Source organism: Chelonia mydas, chromosome 3 (assembly GCF_015237465.2).
Source record: "Chelonia mydas isolate rCheMyd1 chromosome 3, rCheMyd1.pri.v2, whole genome shotgun sequence".
In the NCBI taxonomy this organism is placed as follows: Eukaryota; Metazoa; Chordata; order Testudines; family Cheloniidae; genus Chelonia; species Chelonia mydas.
Window position 1 is genome coordinate 2,876,088 of NC_057851.1, and position 6,984 is coordinate 2,883,071.

A 6,984-nucleotide genomic window follows, 5' to 3' on the forward strand; every position below is an offset into this window, starting at 1 on the left:
CGGGGGAAGAGGAGGGGTGGGGCCAGGGCCTCTGGGGAAAGAGGAGGGGCCTCAGGGGGAGGGGCATGGTGGGGGTGGTGGGTTTGGGGGGAAGAAGAGGGGCATTGGAGGAAGGGGTGGGGCAGCGTGGGGCCTTGAGGGGAAGAAGAGGGGCCTTGGGGGAAGGGGCAGGGTGGGGACACAGCCTTGGGGGGAAGAGGAGGGGCATCAGGGATGGGGCAGGGCGGGGCTCCCCACTTTGGGGAAGGCTCTGCCGCCCCTAATTCCTACCTTTTGTTTCCTATCTTTTAAGCAGTCGCTCATCCATGAGAGGACCTTCCCTCTTATCCCATGACAGCTTACTTTGCCTAAGAGCCTTTGGCAAGAGACCGTGTCAACGGCTTTCTGAAAGTCCCAGTACCCTATATCCATTGGATCGCCCTTGCCCACATGCTTGCACAGACAGTGATGCTCCCTTAGCACCTCGATCCACCAGTGGCCCCACTGATGGACTGTTTCTGGTGTACTTAAAAAAATGGTTGCTGTTTGTTTTTGTGTCTTTTGCTAGTTGGTCCTTACAGTCTTTTTTGGCCACGGTCCTTTCTATTTTCCTCCGTTGAATGTGACTACCAATTGTTAAAGGAAGTTTTGCCTCCTTTAAAGGATGTCCTTCTTAAAGGATGCGGTTAGATGGTCGAGAACTTCCCTCTGGGTCCCCCTCATCCTCCCAACTTCAGTCTCAGCCCTGAGTCATGACCACACTGGCCTAAGCTCACCCAGCAAGTCAGTGCAGAGTCAGGAATAGAATCCAGGAGTCCGGATTATCAGCACCCCCCACCCCACTCTAACCACGACAACCCTTAAAGTGACAGGTGGCTTGCAGAGCAGGTTCCTCTATACACTGGCTACTGACCTCCATTCTTATTATTTAGCTGCGATGGAAGATGGGGCGGAGGGATCGCTCAGTGGTTGAGCATTGGCCTGCTAAACCCAGGGTTGTGAGTTCAATCCTCGAGGGGGCCATTGAGGCATCTGGGGCAAAAATTGGGGATCAGCCCTGCTTTGAGCAGGGGGTTGGACTAGATGACCTCCTGAGGTCCCTTCTAACCCTGATATTCCATGATTCTATGGTGTGTTCTGGGGCTCAAAGAGTTAAGTGACTTGCTGGAGGACAAGTTCCGAATGCTGGCTATGCCCCATTTAACACTGATGGAGGAGGGTATGAATGGCAGCAGCCAAGGACAATGGAGTCTGTGTCTGGGGAGAAGCAGAGAGAGGAGAGGCCAGCGCTGGAGGAGAGCCAGGGTAGGAATGTGCAGGGCTGGAGGGGCTGTAGACCACTGGGGAGGAAGCTGGGGCAGGTTTAAATTGGGATCCTAGAACATACACAGAACTGGCTCCCCTCACGGATCCTGTGTGCACGCATCAGGGTGTGTCAGCCTGTCTGAGGGTGTGTTGGGGCATGAATGTGATTGGTGGGAGATATTATTTATTTGAATTGCACTAGTGGCCACAGTCAGGGGGTCGGGGCCCCGTCGTGCAAGGCACTGTACACACATCATAAGGACAGTCCCTGTCCGAGAAGCTCACCATCTCAATGTAGGACAAGACACAACAGGCCGATAAAACAGATGGGAGGAGGGGGACGTCGAAGGTTTGGCTGGAGCCGTCCCATTCGTGCAGTGAGCAGCAGCTGTGTGTCTGTGTCAGGGCTGAGCAAACCGGTTTTTATCGCACCAGAATGGTTGTTCCCGCTCCGCCTCCCTCCAAACTGGAGCCAGCCCCATGGAGGTTTGGAGACTCTAGGCTGGGTCACCAGGAGGGCTGTTTGGATGGGCTTCCGGCTCTGGACAGAACCGGACGAGCCCAGAGTTCTCTGGAGGGAGCTAGTCCCTGCAGGATTAGTGGCCCAAATTGCTTGGAGAAGCCTCAGGGCTTGGTTGGGTTTGGCCTGTGAGAGACACGGAAGCACAAAGTGATTGTGATGGCGAAAGGGTCCAGGGAGGATCCTCCCACTGCAGCCTCCAGGATCACCCAGCACCACTCTGGGGGTCTGTGCTGCGAGTCCCTGCCAGCCAGAGCCAGGGCTACACATAAAATGTAGATTGACTGAGCTACATCACTTAGGGGTACGAGAAATGCACCCCGCTGAGTGCTGTGGTTAGGTTGACCTAACCCCTGCCTGGGGAGGCGGAGGTCCTTCGGAAGCGGAAAAACCTCCTTCCGTCAATATAGGAAGCGTCTACACCTTGGGCACTACAGCTGTGCCATGGTAGTGCTCGTAGTGCAGACAGGCTGAGTCCGAGGAGAGAGCAGCCGTACAGGGCAGGATCTGCAGCTGGGATCCTGTCAGCATTGGCTGGTCACAGCAGCAAGTGGTGTAAAGCGACTGTCTCGGCTCCTGCTGCTCCTGGAGTGACAGCCAGGGTTAACTCTCAGGTGGCTGATTATTGCTTTCCCTTGCACCGTGCTTTGTGCCAGGGCTGAGCCCCGGCACCTCCAGGCCTGGCAGTTCGGAGCCCCAGCATGTCCGGGCCTGGCAGTTCAGGGCCCGGCACCTCCGGGCCTGGCAGTTCAGAGTCCTGGCACCTCCGGGCCTGGCACTTTGTAGCCCCAGCATGTCCGGGCCTGGCAGTTCAGGGCCCAGCACCTCCGGGCCTGGCAGTTCAGAGCCCCGGCACCCACGGGCCTGGCAGTTCAGGGCCCGGCACCTCCGGGCCTGGCAGTTCAGGGCCCGGCACCTCAGGGCCCGGCACCTCCGGGCCTGGCAGTTCAGGGCCCGGCACTTCAGGGCCCGGCACCTCCGGGCCAGGCAGTTCAGGGCCCCGGCACCTCCAGGCCTGGCAGTTCGTAGCCCTGGCACCTCCGGGCCTGGCAGTTTGTAGCCCCGGCACCTCCGGGCCTGGCAGTTTGTAGCCCCGGCACCTCCGGCCCTGGCAGTTCAGAGCCCCGGCACCTCCGGGCCTGGCACATCTTTCATTACAAATGAAGCCCTGACCTTGTGGCCGCGGGGGCAGAGTGGAGCGGGGGGGCGCAGACTTGGCTGGATGCAGTAGAAACTCTCCGTCCGCCTGTCTCTCCTCGGGGCGTGCGTCAGTTCAGCCCATCAGACGCCCGGCACTGGGGATGCTTCCCTGGGGAACGGGGCTGAGGTCGCCCACGGGAGGAAAGCTCCAGTACAAACTCAGCCAAGAACTGCAGGACCAGGGCAAAATACCATCATGGCAAGAGAAACTGGGGCCCGTTGTGAGGCGGGAGCTGGTGCCGCACACAGCAACAGGGTGGGGATGAGGAGACCCTGGGGACCAACCCGAGGCGTCCCTAGTCTGTCCAGTGACACCAGTCAGCAGGGCAAGAGGCAGGAGCAGGTACCTCCCTACATGTCCCTTCTAATGGACAGGTGACTGGCTCCCCATCTTCCTCAGAGCCACATGGGTTTTGCCATATCTGATCAGGCCGCTGCTCCATCCAGGCTGGTGTCCTGCCTCAGCAGCCGCCAACCCCTGCTGCATCAGGGAAACACGGCGCAACCCTGCAGCCCACACACACTTTTAGGGAGCTTCCGGTGCTCCTGACGAGCGCCCATGCTGGGGGCTCCCTGCTTCAGCCATTTCCCCTGCGGAGTCCGGCACAGAGACTTTGCTACGGCGTTAATTCGGTGTCCGTGCTCCCGCCTGTGTCCTGCCGAGCTCAGGCCTAATGATCCCAACGGTTCCTTCTGGCCTTGAGCTCCAGGAATCTCGCCGTGTGGCAGAGGGGCTCCAAGCACGGTTCTCACACAGCTGAGAGCAACACGTGGCAGGCGGGTGTGACCCATGGCTCAGCGGGTCCCTTGGTGCCCGAGCCACAGACCACAAGTGTCTGTTACAACACCAGCTCCAGCTGCTCATGCCTTTTGTGCTGGGGGTCCCGGTTCAGCCCGTGGGGTGGGCCGTCCTGCCAGCTTCTCTGTCGGGGTCCTCAGCAGCCCTGCCCCTCCCTGCTTAGCAGCTCGAGTCTCTGACTGTGGCCCCCTCCCCACTTTGCAGGTCACAGCCCCTGTCCCCAGGGCCTGGAGGCAGGCCGGAGTGGCACTGTCTAGCTGGCAGAGCTGAGATCTGACTGCATCTGCCTCTCAGCCGACCCGACCTGCCCCGAGCAGCCCTGGGATGCGGGTGCAGGCCTAGGCTGGCCCAGGAAGGACCCAGCAGCAATCTGTGCCCCGGAGAACAAGCTCCCTTCTGAGGAGGATGGCTGATGCAACGCGAAGCACGCCCCTCCCCACGCCCTGCACTGCCTCTGCACACAAGCTTTCTGAGCCCACAAACTGTGACTATCTAGACAGGCCTCTGCAAAGTCATCCAGGCTTTTGTCTCCTCTGGGCCAGGACCTTGTAGGGCTCAAGCCTAAAGCTGGGCGCTTCGGCAGATGCAGAAGGCAGCTCGCAGCCTCCTGGCCATGGCGGCTAGAGGCCTGTTACATTCCTGCTCCACCCTGGTGCCAGGTGACTGCTGGATGGGATCCAGGGTGCTGCAGCTGTACCGCCCCCAGCCCTTCCACGCAGGGTCTCCTCCGTCTGTACAGCAGCCAGCCCCGCCGCGGGACAGGATGGGGGCGGTACAGCCGCGCCACGGGACAGGATGGGGGCGGTAGAGCCCCCCCCACGGGACAGGATGGGGGCGGTACAGCCCCGCCGGAGGACAGGATGGGGGCGGTACAGCCCCGCCGGAGGACAGGATGGGGGCGGTACAGCCCCCCCACGGGACAGGGATGGGGGCAGTACAGCCCCGCCGCGGGACAGGATGGGGGCGGTACAGCCCCGCCGGAGGACAGGATGGGGGCGGTACAGCCCAGCCGGAGGACAGGATGGGGGCGGTACAGCCCCCCCACGGGACAGGGATGGGGGCAGTACAGCCCCGCCATGGGACAGGGATGGGGGCGGTACAGCCCCGCCGCGGGACAGGGATGGGGGCAGTACAGCCCGCCGGAGGACAGGATGGGGGCGGTACAGCCCCGCCGCGGGACAGGGATGGGGGCGGTACAGCCCCGCCGGAGGACAGGATGGGGGCAGTACAGCCCCGCCGCGGGACAGGATGGGGGCGGTACAGCCCCGCCGCGGGACAGGATGGGGGCGGTACAGCCCCGCCGGAGGACAGGATGGGGGCGGTACAACCCCACCGCGGGACAGGGATGGGGGCGGTACAGCCCCTCCACGGGACAGGGATGGGGGCGGTACAGCCCCGCAGGAGGACAGGATTGGGGTTGGTACAGCCCCGCCGGAGGACAGGGATGGGGGCAGTACAGCCCCGCCGCGGGACAGGATGGGGGCAGTACAGCCCCGCCGGAGGACAGGATGGGGGCGGTACAGCCCCGCCGGAGGACAGGATGGGGGCGGTACAGCCCCGCCGCGGGACAGGGATGGAGGCGGTACAGCCCCGTCGGAGGACAGGATGGGGGCGGTACAGCCCTGCCGGAGGACAGGGATGGGGGCAGTACAGCCCCGCCGGAGGACAGGATGTGGGCGGTACAGCCCCGCCGCGGGACAGGATTGGGGGTGGTACAGCCCCACCGCGGGACAGGGATGGGGGCGTTACAGCCTGCCGGAGGACAGGATGCAGGCGTGGGGCCGCCCAGTGGCCTCACAGTCTGCTCCTTTCCCCACTGCGGTTCTGGAGGCGCAGCAGGAGGAGGACAGAACCCTTCTCCCTCCCCAGGTAATGGGGGGTGGATCATGGGGAGGGTCCGGGGAGAGCGTGGGGGCCCTGGGCTCGGGGCGGGGCAGGGAGCAGTCACCCGGAGGGTCTGGTGAGGAGGTCACGTGCCCCCTGTGGGCCTCCCCTGTACTGGTAAGAAATGGATTCCACTTGCACCACCGCCGGAGAGGAGTCCAGACCGACCCTGCAGGCTCCTGCCAAAAGAGGCGAGAGACGCCTCCCTGGAGTACCAGGACTGCGTGGCGAGCCCGGCTGGGGCTGACCGTTTGGTTTCCTTCTCTGGGGCCAGAAGCCGAGGGAAGCAGCGGGAGAAAGTGACCCATGGAAGGTAACTCAGAGGATCCTTCCCCCAGAGGTCTAATGCTGCTGACCCTCCTAGGGCCCCAGGTCGGAGCCAGGTGGAGCTGGGCTCCCCTGCCACTGCCCCATGACTGAGTGGACGCTAACTACTAGGCCATCCGGCCCACCGAGGACCCTGTTACACTCCAGTCTTGATTTAAACATTGTCAGTGATGGCGAATAGCAAAAAAAAAAGGCATCGAATTCGCTTGACAAGATCTGGTTTCCAGCAACCCACGTTGATTGACTGAGACGAGCTTTTTCTTTCCCACAGATAGCTTCTGATGGCTCCTCTTTGTGGCATTCGGTGACCCTGCTCGCTGCAGAAGCGCTGCACGCTGTCCGGGCAGCGCTGAGCGTCTGGCACAGTGGAAATACGCTATTGCAATAACCCCCAGGGATCGCCAATGCACCCAGCTGCACCAGGGGCATCGTCACCCAGAGAAGGAGCATTGCGCGTCTCCCAGAGTGGCTGTGTTTTGCTGCCGGCTTGCGGCCTTGCATTTCGGAGAGGGTGAGATTGGGCACCCTTGCTGCGTATTGATGTGAGGCTAAACGCCACCGCAGCTGCTGCTCCCTGGGCCCTCCAGCCGTAGCTGCTGGGTTCTGCTCTCCAGACTGTGTCAGACCATGGCTCTGTCCTGGGAACGCGGAGGGCTCTGTCCCTGCTCCTCACCCCTCCACATCTTTGCTTCCAAAGGGCGGGTCCCTCCCAGCTCTCCTGTGCTGCTTGAAGCTCCTCCCGACTCATTTTCTCCTGCAGGCCTCCTGGATGCCAACAGCCCCATTGGCCCTATGCCCCCGATCAACCTGCCTGGCAATTCCTGGCCAGAGCGCTGCAGGGTTTGCTCCATGCAGGACTCTGTCCCATCCTGCATCACAGAACCTTAATGCACCCTTCTCTCCTCCATTCACTCCCCAGCCTTCCAGCCTTCCAGCTGCCAATGGGTCACTCATCCATGAAGCAGTCAGG